Raw genomic sequence first — 18571 nt, 5'->3', positions numbered from 1 at the left:
GTGGAGCTGAGTTTGAGGCCAGCCTGGTCTACAGAATGAGTTCCAGGGCTATTTCAAAGAAATCCTGTCCTGGAAAAAGCCAAGAAGCAAGTAGGAGTTAGGGATGTGGCTCAGTAGGCACAGAGCACCTGCCTAGAGCACAGGAGCCTTGCCTTGGGGCCCCAGCATCACATAAACAGGGTGTGGTGGTGCACACCCGTAATCCCAGCACTTGCAGGTGAAATCAGAGGATCCTAAATTCAAGGTGACCCTCCAATACATTGTGAGTTTGGGGCCAGCCTGGGCTTATGTGAGAACCCCTTTCTCCCCCCCCCCCCCGGGGCTGGGGACCGAACCCAGGACCTTGCGCTTCCTAGGTAAGCGCTCTACCACTGAGCCAAATCCCCAACCCCGTGAGAACCCCTTTCAATAGTAGTAGTAAGTGACCAGGGCAGGCCACCTATATGATCATGCACAGGGCAGACTCCAGAGAAACCCCTCAAGCGTTCCCAGCCCTGAAGGGTCCACCTGGCCCAGTCATACTCCCAGCCTTCAGGCTCACCACACGCCCAGGCCTTAAACCCCCCAATCACAGTACCCTGAGAAACTGACTGGTGTGGGCGTTATTCATAGATGGTCAGAAGAAGCAACTAGAATCTTCAACATCTACCTGTCTAGTTGGCTCTTGGACTCCTCAGCAAAGCTGTCCTGTTAAACAAGGTGGCCATCGTTGGGTTACTGGTGTTTCTGGATTGGCCACCTCCAGCACAGAAAGACTGGGAGGGGCGGGGGCTCTCCGTGTCAGGCACTGAGTGGAGCTGAGTGTGTCTTTTGTTCTGGTTTAGTTTTAAGGTTTTTCTGGCATTTTTTGTTGTTGTGTATGGGCTTCAGGATAGGTCATATGCACAGAGAGAACTACTTAGAAGTCAGTTCTTGGTCAGGCATGATAGGACACTCTAATCCCAGCACTCAGAGGCAGAAGGGTCTCTGAGTTTGAGGCTAGCCCACTCCACATACTGAATTTCAGGCCAGCTAAGTAAGATCCTTTTATTTATTTTTTCCTGTCCATCACTCTCCGGCCGTATATCAGGTTTGGCAGCTGCCTTTGTCCACCATGCCATTTCTGTGGCCTTTGTTTTAGGGGTTTTTGGGTTGTTTTTAGTTTGTTTTGTTTGAGACAAGATCTCACTATGTAGACCAGGCTAGCCTCAAATTCCCAGCAATCTGCCTGTCTCTGTCTCCTGAAGACTAGTATTCAAGACATACACCACCACACCTGGTGACTGGGGTTTTAATTTATGGGGAGATCTTGCATACAGTCCCCACTACCACAGGTTATGTGGTTCAGCTTCTCACCTTTGGGCAAATTGCTCAGGTTAGTACCTCTGGAGTGCAGTGGATGAGCCTGGGGCTTCCCAACTCCCTTTCTTCAGGGAAACTTTCAAGTGTTAAAGAGTTACTGTAGCCAAATAGAGACCTTCTAGTGGCAAAAATGCCTATAAGAGAAGCCAGAAGGCATACAGAGCTGCTGTCCTGCTGAAGCTACCCCGAGTGACCACATGGTACTACCCAGTCAGCACTCGCAGTCGACTGTTCTCGCCCAACTGTCACTTAAGTGGTAGCTGGAAGAGATAACCCACCACAAGGCATGGTCCATCTTCGCCTCCCTGAGTGGTGTGGCATCCATCTATAGAGTCTGGAAAGCGTGGAACTCAGGAGGAGGAAGATGGCACCTGGCAGGTGGCCTCACTCCTTTAAAGGACCACTTACAGCATGTAAAACAGTCGGGGGGCCCTGGGCAGCTGGCCAAGCCCAGAGCATCCCTTTCTGAACAGCCTGCATGTATGTGCCCCACACTCGCTGGAGTCCTACAGCATAGGCACAGCTCTGTCAGCTCCCTCCAACCCCTCTGCTCTCCTCTCACTGAGAACCATGCATGCCCTTCTGCTTCGTGTCAACATTGGCAGAAATGTCCCTGACTTCTGAGGCAGGCCACCCTCAGTGTTTTGAGCTACTACAGGGTTGGGCAGCCAAGGTCCTGAGTCTGTTGTCTCTGGAGGAAGTAGATCGGTCCAGAGCAGCCCCAGGAGGTGAGTGCTCTCTTAAGAGCCCTTATTGAGCTGGAGTTTTACATGATGACAGCCCAGCTTTCAGTCAGGCCCTGTCTTTTTTTTTTTCTTTGTTCTTTTTTTTCGGAGCTGGGGACCGAACCCAGGGCCTTGCGCTTCCTAGGTAAGCGCTCTACCACTGAGCTAAATCCCCAGCCCAGGCCCTGTCTTAAAAACCAAACAAACCAGAAATCCAGCAGTGGGGAAGTAGAGGCAGGAGGCTCTTGAGCTCAGGGTCGTCTTCCTATACAGTGAGTTGGTGGCCAGCCAGCGCTTGTCTGGTCTGGTGATGCACACCATCAGGTGCTAGTGGCAGGCAGATCGGAAATTCAAGGTCACCCAAAGCTACATAGTAAGCTTCAGGCCAGCCTGGGCTACTTGAGACCTTGTATCAAAGACCAAAATGTTTTTTTAAAAAAATTTTTTAAAAAGGAAATTTAAGAGGTGTTGTACTATGGGAGTCTCTCTGGCTTTGGCTCCTGGTTAGCCATTGTGTGTCAGCCCAATGCTACTAGTGGCTGTTCTGGGGACAAGTGGGACGTGCAGGGTCTTCCGGTAGAAGCAGAATCTATTGCTGTGATTAAACACTCTGACCAAAGGCAGCTTTAGGGAAAGGTAAGGGTTTATTCTGCTTCTAAGTCCAGTCTGTGAGAGGAGAGAGAAGTCAGGACAGGAACGCAAGGCTCAAGCTCGAAGGGAAGCGGCATTGCCTCTAACAGGAAAACTCGTGTACAGCCAAGGAGTGCAGCAGGAACCGTGGAGAGTTAGCTACCTGCTGACTCCCTCTCAGGGTCAGGCTCAGCTAGCTTTCCTCTACAGCCCAGGACCACCAGGCCCTGTGGTGTAATCCCAGCATTAGGGATGCAGAGGCAGGTGGATCACTGTGAATTCCAGGAGAGCCAGGACTGTATAATGAGACCTTGTTTCAAAAGAAAAGAAAAGAAGAGAAAAGAAAAGAAAAGAACAAACAAAAATTACCCAGGATCATCTGCCCAGGGAATGGTGCCACCTACCAGTGGTCTGGGCTCCCTTACATCAATTAACAATCAAGATAGTCCCCTACAGATATGGCTGCCTGCCATGATGCTCTTAGCAATTCCTCAATTGAGACCCAAGTGAGCCTAAGTTATGACAAATTGTCCATTAAAACTAAGATAGGATCCAACTGAGAGAGAGCCTCTATAATGCTAGACCAGCACCCTGCACTGAGCTACACCTCAGCCCTGTACTTTACTTTTAAGCCACTACATTTTCTTATTTATTGAGTATTACTTAACTAATCAGCTGGCTGATCGATTTTGAGACAGGGTCTCAGTCTGACCTGTAACTCACTGTGTAGACCAGGCTGGCTTAGCAGATCACAGGATTAAAGGTGTGAATCACCACAGCAGGCTAGATGTTTTCTTAAATAGTGTGTATATGTGCGTGAGTATTGGAAGCAGCAGGATCAGAATCAATGTCATCTTTAACTAGAAATTAAATAGCTTAGGCTGCATGAGATCTTGTCTCGAAAAACAAGAAAGAAAGAGTGAACGAAAGAGAGAGAGAGAGGGAGAGAGAGGGAGAGAGAGAGAGAGAATGAACAAAAGAAAGAAGAGAGAAAGAAGAAAGACAAGAAATAGGAGTAGTGGTATGCACCTTTAATCCCAGAACTTGGTAAAAAGAATCAAGAATATATCTACGAGTTAGAGTCAACTCTGTTCTGCATACTGAGTTCTAGGCCCAACTCAGGCTATATAGTGCGACCCTGTCTCAAAATAAAGTAAAGTAAAATAGGAAAAAGAAAAAAGGGGGGATTTGGAGGAGGAATCAGGCTCCTGTGGCAGCACTTCACCGGCAGTGGTCTGGCCAGACCACTGCCGGTGAAGTGCTGCCACACAAACGTCTCTTGTCCCATTTCTTCAGGTTGGAAATTCACAGCTGAGCTACCTGCCCTGGAGCTGGCTCTTCACTCCACAGGTCCCAGATCGTGTCTTCTCCCTGTGTCTGAATATGTTCATCTTCTTTGTATCTGTGCCTTGATCTCTATCTATAAGGACACAAGCCCTGTGGGGTCAAGGCTCACAATAGTGACCCCATCTTACCCGGTTCTGAGCCACTGTGGGTCAGCCTCCAGCAACAACAGGTTCGGAAGTCCCCTAGAACAAAGCCTTCTTGTGAGCTTTGAGGACACTGTCATACAGAGACCCTCTGGTCTCTCCTCTAGCCATCAGAGCTTGGCAGCCTGCCCACGTCCCAAGTTAGAAGAGCGATGGAGGGCACGCACGTGAAGATGGCTGAGGCAAAGCATCACTCTGACCCAAGCTAGCCTAGACCAGCCATGAAAACAGGTAGTGCCCCCAGACCTGCCTTGGTGTGGCGTCACCTTCCCTCCCATTCCCCAGGGAGCCCCTGACTCTTCCAAGCCTCTTGACGCCAGCCCAGGAGGCTGCAGGCTTCCAGAGGGGCAAGCAGACCTGGAGAAGACCTCAGCCTCCAGAGGCCCTTTGAACCCCCCAGGGCCAGGCTTATTTGTACTTCAGAGCTAATGTCCCTTGGGTTACATTTGCCAGAATATGCCGATGGCCTTAAATAGCTCCTAATTACCTTCCAGATGGACAGCGGGGCAATGAGAGGCCAACCTAGGTTACTGTGCCTCCCCCAGACACAGAAGTGCACTGAGGGCTCCAAAAGGATCTAGGAGCCTGGGCCCAGCCTCAGCAGGGATTCGGCTTGGCTGAAAAACCCTAGGAAAGCAGGTGCCGAGACACTGTCTACTGCCCCATTCAACACCAATCCCTCTTCCTCCTCGCCGGAGGGGCTACAATGGACGTCGGAGACCCATTCCTAGTGGGCAAAGGACTTGTGTGTGTCTGTGAAATGGGAAGTGAAAGAGATTCCCGGATGTTTAGGGCCTATCCATGCTGAACAGGGCTGTGTGTGTGTTTCCCGTGGAGCAGGGCAAGGGCCACTGGTTGGTGGCTCTGAAGAACACACACTTAACTTCCTCATGGCTCTGGCAGCAAGCAACTTGGCAGTAGGATTGAGCAGGACATGTCCCCTCCCCAGATCCAAAGCAGATTCCTTCTTGCTTCCTACAGTTCCTGGGCTCCAGGCAGTTGGTGGTTGATGGTGGCTGTCCCTCAGTTCTCTGTTCTGTCCCCTCCTCTTCTCTGAATGGGCACCTGATGCTAGATTTAGGTCCACTCAGAACCCAGGATGATCCTTTTGAGAACTTTAGCTATACTGTCTCTGCAGAGAGTCCATTTCCAAGGAAGGTTCCAGACGCTAGAAGGTGTGCCCATCTTCAGGAGGAGGAGGGGCAGCAGGATCACACATTCTGCTTCCTACAGTTAGGGAAGCACTGCCCATCCCCAGCTCCACAGGGTTGGCTGGGCTGTGCATGGAACAGGCATGGGACTGGCCTTTCAGCTCTATCCAGTGTGCTAGACCAGGCATAGGGGACAGAGGAGCTGTCCCTGTGTAGAAGTGTCTGGGACTGGAGAAGAGACATCACCATACTCAAGTGGATCCCACAACACTGGACTCAGGAGGGCCAGAGCAAGCCATGCAAGTCCTCCCTGTCCAGCCTGGTCCCAGGGCCTTTGCACTTAAAGCTCCCTTCCCTGAGCCCTCCCAACCCCACACATCTACCTCTCTTCTCTTTCTGTCTATGCCACAGACTCTGAGCCTGTAAGAATGAGATCCCATATCATCTGTCTCTTCGCTGAGACTCCCCCAGGAGAAGGAACCAGCATGCAAGAAGGAAAGGACAAATGTTTGTGAAGTGAATGAGTGAGCGTGAACAGGAGGCCAAGGATCCGGTCCCATCTGGGAAAGTATTTCTAAACTTTGCCTTCCTTCCTGTTGGGGGTGAAGGCCTAGGTCTGTTTGGGGACTTAGGGTGTTTGTTCCTGCAGAGCTGAGGCTGGCTCATTCCAACTAGGTAAGAGTCAAGCAGCCCCCCACCCCCACCCCCATGGAGCATCAAGCTGCCTTCACGCCTGGTGCAGGGGCCAGGCTGACCGTTTGCTGATGTGTGCAGTGCCCAACTAGGGCCCTTTTGGCGAGAAATGTGCATTTTCGCGCAACTCAGCCCAGGAAATCCTTGGCTATTCATGTGCTAACACAGGGTCTAGTCCTCCAAGGCTGCCACAACCGGAACCAGAAGGAGCGCAGAGGGGCCTGAGGTTGGCCAGGAAGCCAGTAAGGGAGGCTGAGGCCTCTCTTCCACAAGCGCTTTCCCTGCAGGGAGCCCACGGGTGTCAGATCTCTGATCCCTCACACACATTTTTGGGCCTTACTTGTTCCAGTCAAGGTGTCACGTGGTGTTCAAGTCGCCTGATTTCAAGCCCTAATTTAGCTGTTGACAATAACCAGGTCTATGAGCCAGTGGCCACATCCTCTCCCTGCCTCACTCTTCTTACCTGTAAAATGGGCACACTTGCTTTGTCTTCAGCGTCTGGCTGTGTGAGCAGTGGAGGTTCGGGAAATGGCCCCCAATCTGCAGCACTGCTCCACTCACTGCTCTCAAAGCTAACTCAGACCATTGGTCCAGCTCGCTGACAAGCTGCTGCTGTGGGTCCCATCACTCAGGATATTGACAGGATGTTCAGGAATCTGAGGTCATCCTTAGCTACCTAGCCGGTTGGAAGATACCCTGCGCTACATGAGACTGTGGTCCCACACCAAACAGTATAAACATGAACTAATCCACCATGGGACACACTCATGCTAACAGGTTGCTTGGGTTATCAGAGGCTCGAATGTAGCCCTGCCTCTTGAGACCTCCCCCACCCTTCCCCACAGGAAGTTGTTTCTCAGCTCCTTCTTTCTGGAGTCAAGGATTCTCCCACGCTCCTGTTTCAGAGATTGTGTTGCTGAGAGACAGTGACCTTCCCAATGGGGTTAGAAGTGGTGAGAAGCCTGGTTGGGGCTTTAATCATGGCTGAGGAGCCATGCTACTGTTCCTGAGGACTTGGGAGGGATTAGAAAGTGCCTCCAGTATGGGTACATGGGCATGGTGGCCAACAACAGTGCCCGGGCTGAGGCCCTGGCACCTCTCGTGCCTCCTTCTGTGATCTCCTCCCCAATAAGTGAGGCTGCAGGGGTCCTGTCCTGCCTGATCTATGATTCTCCCGGACAGTCTCAATGCTGACACTAGACATACGGCCCACAGAGCACCCTCCACCCTTTGCGTCCTGCTTGTGACTGTGATAAGCTGAGGAGGGGACACACCTGCTCCCAGAGTGGGGCCGGAGCTCCTGGCAGCGAACTGGTGGTGAGAGAGAAAATGAGAAAATGAGGCATTCATTGTCTTAGAAGGTAGTGAGGGGTCAAGGAAGGAGAGAGGGGGCTTCTGGGAAATGCTCAGGGTGCTGGATGGCCAGGAGAATATGAAGCTGTAAGGCGAAGCTCTAAGAGGCCTTGCTCAAGAGCGGTCTAGAAGCCAGCGTCAGCAAGGTCTTCCAGAGCAGGCAAGGCATGCTGAGCGGAGGGCATCCGAGGGAGCTAAGGCTGGGGGCTGGATCAGAAAAGCTCCAGGACAGCAGTGGGGAAGGATGTTGGAGTGACAGGCAGAGGCCATGGAGCCCAACAAGCCCTGAAATCTACCAGGAGTGAAGCTGGAGCTTGGGACAGGGGCCTTGATTACTTGGTAGGCAGAGTTTGCTCTGAGATCAGGCTGTATGGGCAGGACACTGAGACCAGCCTGGTTCCCTGGAAGAAGTGCAGGGAAGCAAATAGGGAGTGGCCATACCGGACTTAACAAGTACCACTGAGGACAATTGACACCCCCTCCCCGCCCTGCATCCCTTACAACCCCGCCTGCCACCACCCCAGTTTGGTAATAGGGACCATGTTGCTTCAGCTCAGAACGGCGGCATTTGTTTGTTTCTTTGCAATGAGCAGTTTATTTTCCAGCTTATAATAGGCACCCACCTCCCTTGTCATGAGCTCACAAACTGAAGAAAGAACGACAGGAATTTCCCAGCAGGACAAGGGCCCATAGGCAGCCTGCCTCACAGCCAGGCAGCTCCATCCGGCCCCCTCATCCCTGCCAGCCCAGCACCCTGAGGTTTAGAGCCAGCAGCAGCCCCAGCAACATCCCCAAGGGTCCCGTCAGGGCTGATTCTGGACTCAGCCATCCACGATCATCTTTTCAAAGATCCGTGGAAAGATCCCTCAATCACTGGGCAGTCAGTCTCCAGCTTGGTGGTGGCAGCCAGCAATCAGGGACCTCTCAGTTGTCCCCAGGCTTCCAGCCATCAGCTGAGTGCTCAGGGCCCTGACAGGACAAGACTCGACAGGCAAAGGGGCGGTGGCAGGCAGAAGCTGGGGTACCCCTCTCCCCCCAAAGTGAGGTCTTTGCATCTCTGCAGTATAATCTTGGACAAATCACTTAATCCCTCTCTTCTGTGCTCTGTCCAGCTACTAAACAGTACTTAGGTGGCTTGGGGCCCCTAATTAAGCCAGCTGGCATGGGCCTAGGGTTTCAGATGAAAGGCCGATTGAAGTACAAAGCACTGTGGCCCAAGCAGGGCTGCAAGTCTGTAAGAGAGAGGAACGGGGTGCTCTACTTAGAGGATGCTGGGCCTTGGGGCCATTCACACAAGGTGGGAACAGTGTCCCACCCTGAGAGGTGTCTCTGAGCCGCACTCCCTGAAGCCACCTCTTTCCTGTCCCCTCACTTTGCCTGCTGCAGAGACTCTGGAACTACTGAGCATAGCACCATCGCTGACCACAGATCCCCGCCTGCACTGTTGTCCCCTCCTCTGCTCTCTCGCTCTGGTGACCTGACTTCTGTTCTTTCAAAGCCAGTTTAAGATTATCCTCGGCGACATAGCAAGCTCAAGATCAGCATGAGCTACATGAGACCCTGTCTTAAAACACCCCAAACTCAAAACAACGGCAAAGTAGATATTCTGGACCAAGAGTTGGGAATGGTGGCCCGAACCTGTGATCCCAGCTGCTGGGTGGGGCCCTGAAGCAGGAGGATTTAAAAATTGAGACCTGGGCTGCAGAAGGAGACCCACCAGGCATGGGGTACACACCTTAAATCTCAGCACTCTTAGGCAGAGAGGCAGGTGGATCTGTTAGTTCGAGGTTAGCCTAGTGTACATAGTGAGTTCAGGGCCAGCCAGAGCTGCACAGTAAGACCCTGCTGTCTCAACAGCAACAGCAACAACAGCAACAACAACAACAACAACAACAAGATACACACACGCACACAAGGAAGAAAGGAAAAAGGAAGCTGGAGAGAGTGGGACAGAAGGAGTAAACATCGGGGGTGGCTGTGTCTGATGGGGAAGGGAAGGTACTTGAAAGGTGGAAACAAGGGGTTGGGGATTTGGCTCAGTGGTAGAGCGCTTGCCTAGGAAGCGAAAGGTCGGTCCTCAGCCCCGAAAAAAAAAGAAGAAAAAAAAAGAAAAAGAAAGGTGGAAACTGCTCAGATCCTATCAGTACCTGGTTCACAGAGGGCTTTCCTGGGCACTCCTGTGGGTTGTGGCCCAACCTTTCTTTTATTTGCCAAAATCACACAGCAAATAACTTCCTGAATAGGCCAGGAAGGCAGAAGTCTCAGCCTTAGAACCAGATGCCTCTGGGTAGCTGGGCTGTTCTGTCCGTCCCCATTTGCTACCCCCCACCCATCCCCAGCCACCTCACTCCTTCCAGGAAGAGTTAGAGAGAACCAGACTGAAGAAGCTCAGAGCCACTCCTGTTGGCCACTCTGACTTCACTCACTCCCTTGTGACTCGGTGGGGCCTCACACCTGCCAGGCACCTGTGCAGACACAGGCTCCTGTGAAAGGCGGAGGGGAGGGGAGGTCTGGCTCTTTGAATCAGCACCCTCCCTCCCCAGATCCTGGGTCTTGAGGCAGCAGGTGCTGGCTTTCCCACGTGGCTGACAGCAGGTGCTGGCTGCAGGGGTCTTTTTTTCCTGGAGAAGCTGTGTCTTCTCCCATCTGATTATTGTCAGCCTGGAGACACCCCACCCCCCCAAAGCAGGCCTCTGTGTAACATCTTCCCTGGCGGCAAGCTGGACTCTGACCTGACAGGGTTGGGTTCAACTTCATGCAAATGTCAGACGAGGCTGGGAGCACTGATCTACTGGTGCTCCCTAAATCATCAAGCTGGGAAAGTAGACGCTTCAAGGATGAAATTTCCAACCCATGTGACTCTTCACCCAAGCATCTCATAGTGCCCAGGGGACAGGACCGAAGCCAGGCCCCTCTTGTGTTCTCCACCCTACCTGCCTTGCTTCCCACCACCCAGCCACACTGTTCTCTCAGGTTAATATGCAGTACTCCATGCACTCCTGCTCTCCACACTGGAGGACAGGTCTCTTCCCTCTCTGCAAGGCAGACTACCCTCTCCCGGAGATCTGTGTATACATGTGGCTTCCCTCGCCTTCATCCCTAAATGATAACCTTCAGCACAACCTGGGCCAGCTCCTATTTGGTTTTCCTCAAAGCACACCATGTCTGCACACTGTCAGCTCTCTTGCCTAGGTTCTCCTTATAGTGATTAACTGGCTCTCCCAAGCACTGAGCCTCAGAGTGTCTTATGGCACGGTGCCCATCAGAGAGCACAGTATAGGTGTTTGATAAGTAGTTTTGGAATGGATGAGCAAGGTAGGAAAACGGAAGTTTTGGGTCCCCAAAATACAACCTTTGTGCCAGGGCTTCAATTAGGGTGGGGGTGCCTCATTTGTTTTAAACTGTTACCAGAGTCTGTAGTAAAGTCCTGACTGACTTAACCTGAATTAATAAACCAAGTAGTGGTGGTGCATGCCTTTAATTGGGAGGCAGAGGCAAGCAGGCAGATCTCTGAGTTTGAGGCCAGCCTGGTCTACGGACTGAGTTCTAGGACAGCCAAGGCTACACAGAAAAACCCTGTCTTGAAAAACCTAAAAGAAAGAAAAAGAAAGAAGAGAGAGAGAGAGAGAGAGAGAGAGAGAGAGAGAGAGAGAGAGAGAGAGAGAGAAAGAGGAAAGGAAAAAATTAGGCCCGACTCTCTGACATTCTCTGTTGTTCAGTTCAGAAACAAATGGAAAAAATCTAAATAAAATAATCCTTTCTCTATCCCCTACCTCCCACTCCCTGGCTTTCCCCACTCAACACCAAAGAAAGTCCCAACGGAGGATCCTGGGGATTGGGGCAAGTCAAAACCAGAGAGAAAATCAGAGCCCGCCCGGCCCAGCATTGGGCCAGGGCCCCTTTGAGGGCTGGCTGTGCTCCGTGTGTCTGTAGTGTGGGCAGCACAGCCTTCCAGATGCTCCTGGATGGACCGCCACTTCAAACACCCAGTCCCGCCCAGCGCCTGCAAGCCTCTGTGTATTTCAAAGGCACAAGGAGTAGAATTTTCCCTGTAATCATTAGGCCCCAACTTGCTTTTAATGGACCATTAAGAGGGATGTGATACAGAACACTTCTGATCATGACTGTGTTCTGAAGGCCATGGAGCCCACCTGGAGGGGCCTGCAGGGCAGACACCTGCAGTGCCACCCCTTCCTGGGATGACACTCCAGGGATCCAGGACCCTGACCAGCAGTAGCCCTGACCTGCGGTGGAGGCCATAGCCATGAAGGCCATGGTGATCTGCCCAAGAGACACTTTCTGCACGAGAATCCTAACTCATTTCTTCTGGCTACCTATTTGGCGTGAGCTCTCAGTTGGGCACCTTGCCTAGCTAGGTCTTTTCTGAACTGTGGGCAGGAATAACAGAGCAGCTTGCAGCTCTGTGTAGAAGCACAGACTTTCTTCACACAGGTAAAACACCAAGCAAACCCTCAGTAGAATGGTGATCCCCAAATTCATGGCTATATGGAACCTCAGAATGTCATCTTTGGAATCCAGGCCTAGTGGCTCATGCCTGTCATCCAACACTCGGAAGGCTGAGGCTGATCAATTTGGTTCATATTATGGTGGCTAAGAAGCAGAGAAAGGACAGGAAGTATGTCAGGGATAATATGTCCTCCAAGGACCCTTTCCAGTAACTTTCTTCCTCCTGCTAGGTCCCAGCTTCTAAAAGTTCCACAGCCTTCCCAACTAGCAACACTGTTGGGGAGCCCAAGTTCAAAATGCGAGTCCGTGGGCAGCATTTGAGATAAAAATGATCTCAGTGTTTATTGTAACTTCCTCCTGGGGCAGAAGGAGTGATGAACTGGCCCTGTAGAAAGATAAGCAAACACAAGCTGTGTGCATGTGTATGTGTTGCATGTGTACATGTGTGCATTCCTGTATGAAGTCCAGATGTCAACATCAGCCATTTTCTATCGCTCTTCACCTTACTTTCTCTGAAGGTTTGTGTATTTTTATTTATATGTATGAGCGTGTGCCTGCATGTAGGTTTGCACACCATGTTCACGAAGCAGTACTGACAGAGACCAGAAGGGGGCATGAGGTTCCCTGGAACTGGCGTTAGAGATCAGTGAGAGACCCTGTCGGTCTCAGAGAGAAACCCGGTCTCTCACTGAACTGAGACTTCACTGATTCAGCTTTGCTGACTGGACAGTGAGCTCCCGGAATCCCCCTGCCTCCACCTCCCCAGTGCTGAGTTCAGGTGTGTGCCATTGCACCCAGCTTCTTCCATGTGTGCAGGGGATCCAAACCTGTGTGGCAAGCACTTTACTGAGTGAACCATCTCCCCAGTCCCCAGGTGGGTGTGTAGAGCCAAGTTTGGGGGGAGGCAGGCCAAGTAACAAGAGATCAGAAAAACACTGACCACCCTGCGAATACCCCAAAAGACAGGCCATGAAATCAAAGCGAAGCCCAGGGCTAAGCAAGGTCTGGTTATTACCACTCACTGTGCCACTGCCTGCCCGCCTGCAGATTCGGTCACAAGCCTCCTTTGGGTTGGATAGGAGTGAACCGCAGAGCCAGGGCTCAATCTGCTGGGCACAGAGGCAATATTAGTCATCTCGTCCTTCAGAAAGGAGAGCTGAGGTCCTCAGCAGACCCCTGGCTGGAGCTCTCCTCAGATGCCAGGCCTGGAGAAACAAGTGGTCTAGGAATGGAGAGGCCACAGGGGAGGTCTGCAGAGTCCTGGGCAGCTGAGGAGTGGCAAGTTCCTGCAAAGGTCACTGGTTTGGAATTCCTCTGTGGAGGCTCTGCCACCAAGGGCCATGAAAAGTCCCCATTCTTCCTCTCCAGGCAGCAGTGCAGCAGTGCTTAAAGCAGCGCTCTCTCTCTCTCTCTCTCTCTCTCTCTCTCCCATCTTTTTTCCTTTTAACTGTTCATTTTATTTCATGTGTGATTTGCTTGCATGTAGGTCTGTGCTTTCGGAAGCCATTGGATCCCTTGGGACTGGAGGCAGTTATGACCGGACGTGGGGATTCCCATGAGCGTTCTCACCCACATCCCTGCCTGGGTGCTGTGGAAGCTAAGGGGCCTCCAGGGGGAAAAGAGACTTTACTCCAACTAGCCTCCTGCCTCACTGCTTTGCGTCTATCCTAGACGGATCTCAGTGGACAGCAGGCTCCCTACTCATCTGTTCAGGAGGCACCATGAGGGCCAGGCGGCCCTTGGCCCAGCCAGGGACATCTGATGGGGAAGTGTTATCCTACCCTGGAGGACCCCTCAGATCAGTGAGGAGGCAGGAATATCTCTAAAGGCCACCTGTCCACAGTGGTGCAATTAAGACGAAGCCTTGGGAGGGCCTGAAGGACTTATGGAGTTTTTCTAAAAGAGGACTATTTTGGGAGTGTTGTGTCCTTTCCCAGATCTCTTGGTCTTATCCAGCAGACTCACCAGCTTCTGAGGAGTCTCCTGTCTCTGCCTCCATCTTACCATACAAGACCTGGGATTACAGACCCAGCCCACACATCTGCCTTTATGTGAACACTGGGCACTGGGATTGGGTCCTCATACTCATGCAGAAGTCTTTGTTCCAGCCCCGCATCTGTGTACCTGCTGTTCGCTTCTTCTTTGTCCCCTCCAGCCCCAGCCCTGCACATACTAGAATAAGGTTACTCACGACCTCAGCTGTTCCCTGCCAAGGGCCCAGTGTGGACCTCAAGTGGACGTCTCTATCACTGAGTGTCTAAGGAGGAATCAAGAGCCACATGAGCTGCGGGGCCCTCGGGGACTTTGTCATGGGGACTTTGGTGGCCCTAAGGATACCCCCTCCCCATTTCTTAATGTCAGGAGAGGAGGCTGTGCCTTCCACCCAGCTGGTGGGCAGACTCTCTGACCATGTGATGGCGGGGATGGCCGTGTCTGAGTCTGTCTGTCTCCTTACTAGCCTTCTGCTTCTCTGACTCTCAAATGGTCCCTTAATTGGCCATTTGTCCCCTAAATTAGGGGCGATTAGGATCAACCCTCAAGCAGTGTTTCAGACGGTGGCTAAGGGGTCTGAAGTTCCTCACTGGGGTCCCAGGGATCCTCTGACTTGGTCAAAAAAGGTCAGCCCTCTGGCCTGGCATAGATGTCTGGATGACCTCTGACCTCAGCTTGTAAACCTGACTGTGGAGACAGACTGGAGGGACTCAGGGCAGTGGCTCACTGGACAGTGCCAGGGCATGCAGTGGTAGACAGACTTCTTTGTCAGGTCCTCCTGTGCCACCATGTCCTGGGCTCTGCAGGGTGCAGCCCAGCCAGAGTCAGCACAGAGACACTGGGCCCAGAACACTTCTCCTGCCTGCTGCTGGGACCTGGGCAAGCCTACAAATGCTTTGATAATAGGGTCAGCCTCCACAGTGCTACAGTGCTGCCTTAGGGATGACTACACCCAACTCCTGGTGAGTAGCTGGGTCTCCCAGGCCCCAGGCCAGTCTCTAGGACAGCATTTCTCAACCTGTGGGGTGCAATCCCCTTAGGGGTCAGATATCTTGCATATCAGATATCTACGACTCATAACAGTAGTAAAATCAGTTATGAAGAAGCAATGAAATAGGTTTATGGTTAGGGTCACCACAACATGAGGAACTGTATGAAGGGGTTACAGCATTAGGAAGGTTGAGAACCACTGCTAGAGAGATTTATTAGGTTTAATTAGCCAGGGAACTTCCAGGGTTCCCACTGTCTATCCGCCCTCATCCTGGACCTGAGCACAAGGCTGTGTGAGTGTATGCGCACATGTATGTGTCTGTGTGTCTCTGAACAGTCTGCATCTGTATGTATGCACACAAGACCATACACATGTTCAAGCAGGCAGGCCTTATACAGCCGTGCAGGTTGTAGCCTGCACAAGGACTCCTGGCTTCTTTCCCACCTTCCCTCTGTTCGATGTACTACAGGCCCAGTGCAAGCAGTGTTCCTCCCTGCAGGACAGATGCTGTGGCAGTGGACAAGACTTCAGAGCTATCAACTTCCACCTTTGGGCTAGGGCCTACCAGGCTGAAAGGCCTGTGCTGGCTCTTCTCCTCCACTCCCCACACCTCTCCCTCTCCCTCTGCCCTCCCTCTCACCCTCCCGCCCTCCCTCCTTCTCTTTCTACTATTTTTATTTTCTGTGCATTGGTGTTTTGCCTGCATGTATGTCAGTGTGAGAGTGTCAGATCTTAGAGTTACAGACAGTCATGAACTGCCACACAGGGTGTGGGGAATTGAACCTGTGTCTTCTGGAAGAGCAGTCAGTGCTCTTAAACTACTGAACCACCTCTCCAGCCCCTCTATCCAGTGCTCTGATCAGCTATGGTGATTTGGGGCTGTCAGTTCTTACAGTGTGACCCCACCAGAGACAGGCAGGGGCAGATAGTGATGTATCACACAGATAGAATTCATGGTGTCCCCAGTCCTCTGGGCATGACCCATAGGACCAGGCCAGGCTGCCCACAGGAACAAGAAGTTCTTTTGAATGGATGCACTTGCACGGCTCTATGAGTTGACCACTACAGCAGGTGGTCTATTAGGCAACTGAGGAAGGGGTCATGTGACCACTGAGCTGGCTGGGGATGAAGATTCAACTTGAGGCTCCTTTAACACCTACAACCAGCAGGCTGTGTTATCCCAGCTACTGGAGAAGCTGAGGCAGGAGGATGGAACATGTGTGTGGGCTATGGAACAAGTTCAAGGTTAGCCTGGGCTACTTAGTAAGACTGCCTCAGATAAAATGGAAAGAGGGCTGTGGATTATGTCAGTGGTGTCGTACCCTTGGTCAGACTCCCAATAGTGAAAAGAAATGAACGTTACATAAAATAAACAAGCAAGAGCCACCAGAAGCCATCCTAGGAGGAGGCCTGTCATGGATTGTGTCCCCTGGAGCATCCCCACGGGTTCTTCTTGTGGAGGAGCTCAGAGAAGACTAAAGCACTTGGTTCCTGGCCCTGCCTGGTCTTTGGTGGGCTGGCCTTGCTTCAGCCTCAGTTCCCTTCCCGTGCGAAGTGTAGGTAGGACCCTTCCTCTTGACAGCAGATAGGTTCCCTGTGTTGTGTAAACTCCTGGCAGCCCTGATACAGTAGGTAAGTGGCAGAAGAAGCCAGAGGCTGTGATCCCTGTGGGACAGAAGGTGACAGTCTCACCTGGTGTAGGTGCCCAGTGCTGGTGGGCCGGCAGGTGTCAGCCAACACCCCTCTGGGAGTGTACAGGGTCACACCCATCACTGACTCTGCAGAGGCTACTCAGTCCCTCTGATGGCTGCTTCTGAAATTAAACCCATTCTCAACCTCTGACCCATCCCAAGCCCAAGCCCAGTCCAGGTCCCCAACCCAGGGGTCCCGAGGCCATCACCTTGTGAGTGCCACACCTCAGAAAAGTAGCAGCCCACTATGAATTGACCTTCAGTGTCCATAGCAGCCATCACTTCTGGACAGCTTCTGGGCCTCTGAACCCTTTTGTGATTGTGACTCTGTTCCTGGTGGCAGGTGGCTTCGAGTACTTTAGAGTTGGTCTGTAGCACCCAGGAAGGACAGAGCAGTCCTCCACCCAGGACCACCTCAGAACCCCAGTGGCCCAGCCATTTGTCACCAAAGACCAGAGCAAGCATGGCTACTGTCCTGCACTGCTCAGAGCAAAGTGCCCAGGAAAGAGGCCCCCCTCCCTGGATTTAGACCTCCAGGTGTGACCAAGGACCATAAATGACATTCTTCAGAGTTGTTTGGAGGTGGGAATTAGGGACCAGCTGTCAAGCCATAGCCCAGCAAAGCTCAGTGATGGTCTCCAATCTATTAACATCCAAGTGGAAAGTGCTGGCCCCACCCCTCCGTACTCACCCAGCATTCAGGACACTGAAAAGTAAGAACAGAGCACAGGGTGACAGCACAGAGGGGGACTCTGGGAGTTATCATAAAGCAGATGCCCATGGGACAACAGCAGCCAACACCAGGGAGGGCCTGGTCACCCCAGAGCTCCCCACCCTATGCCCTTCCTGACCCCAGCCTGGCCTCCCTGCCCCAGGGAACCTTCCTCTGCCCCTTTCACTACTGTTGCTTTGTAGTTTAACAGCCCAGACACACCTCTTCAGAGAGTGCCTTTCATCTTTATGCTTTCTCTCTCTCTCTTGTGTGTGGTGTGTGTGTGTGTGTGTGTGTGTGTGTGTGTGTGTGTGTGTGTATGTCTATATGTGTGTGTTCATGTGTGGTGTGTGTGTGTGCTTCTGTGTCTCTGTTTGTGTGTGTGTGTGTGTGTGTGTGTCTATATGTGTGTGTCCGTGTGTGGTGTGTGCGTGTGCTTCTGTGTCTCTGTTGTGTGGTGTGTGTGTGTGTGTGTGTGTGTCTGTATGTCTATATGTGTGTGTCCGTGTGTGTGTGTGTGTGTGTGTGTGTGTGTGTCTGTGTGTGTGTCTGTGTGTGTGTGTGTGTGTCTGTATGTCTATATGTGTGTGTTCATGTGTGGTGTGTGTGTGTGTGTGTCTGTATGTCTATATGTGTGTGTCCGTGTGTGGTGTGTGCGTGTGCTTCTGTGTCTCTGTGTTTGTGTGTCTGTGTGTGGTGCGTGTGTGTCTGTGTGGGGTGTGTGTGTTTCTGTGTGTATGTTGTCTATATGTGTGGTATATGTTTCTATTTCTGTGTATGTCTGTGTTTCTGTGTGTCTGTGTGGCATGTATGTGTGTCTATGTATTTCTGTGTCTGTGTCCATGTGTGTGATGTGCGTATGTCTGCGTTTCTGTATGTCTCTGTGTGTGTATTTCTGTGTCTATGTTTCTCTATGTGTGTGTGTGTCCGTATGTTTGTATATCTGTGTGTCTGTACATGTGTCTGTGTGCCTGTGTGTGCCCATTTTGCCCTTTCCTCCTTCATCAGATCTCTCAGATTCACTCCTATGGCTGTAAGAACTCTCCATGTTCTTTGCTGTGTAATCTTCCACACTACTGTTGTCTATTTTTCTGCTTCTTCTAAGAACCCATTTGTGGTCACAGTGATGTCAGAACTTGGGATTCTTCAGTTGTGAGGAAAATGACTGTGGTGGCAGTCAAAGCCAATAAACCTCCATCTATACCTCACGATACCAAATGCTGACTTTAAGCAGACTTCCCCTCTCCCCTATACTTGCATGAAGATCTCCTAGAAGTAAAGTTAGGCTCAGGATGTGTCTCTGCAGGTAAAGTGGTTGTAAAGTGAATATGAGGA

This window comes from Rattus rattus, chromosome 2, assembly GCF_011064425.1.
Source record: "Rattus rattus isolate New Zealand chromosome 2, Rrattus_CSIRO_v1, whole genome shotgun sequence".
In the NCBI taxonomy this organism is placed as follows: domain Eukaryota; kingdom Metazoa; phylum Chordata; class Mammalia; order Rodentia; family Muridae; genus Rattus; species Rattus rattus.
The sequence above is the reverse complement of the archived record's forward strand: the minus strand, read 5'-3'. Positions refer to the sequence as shown.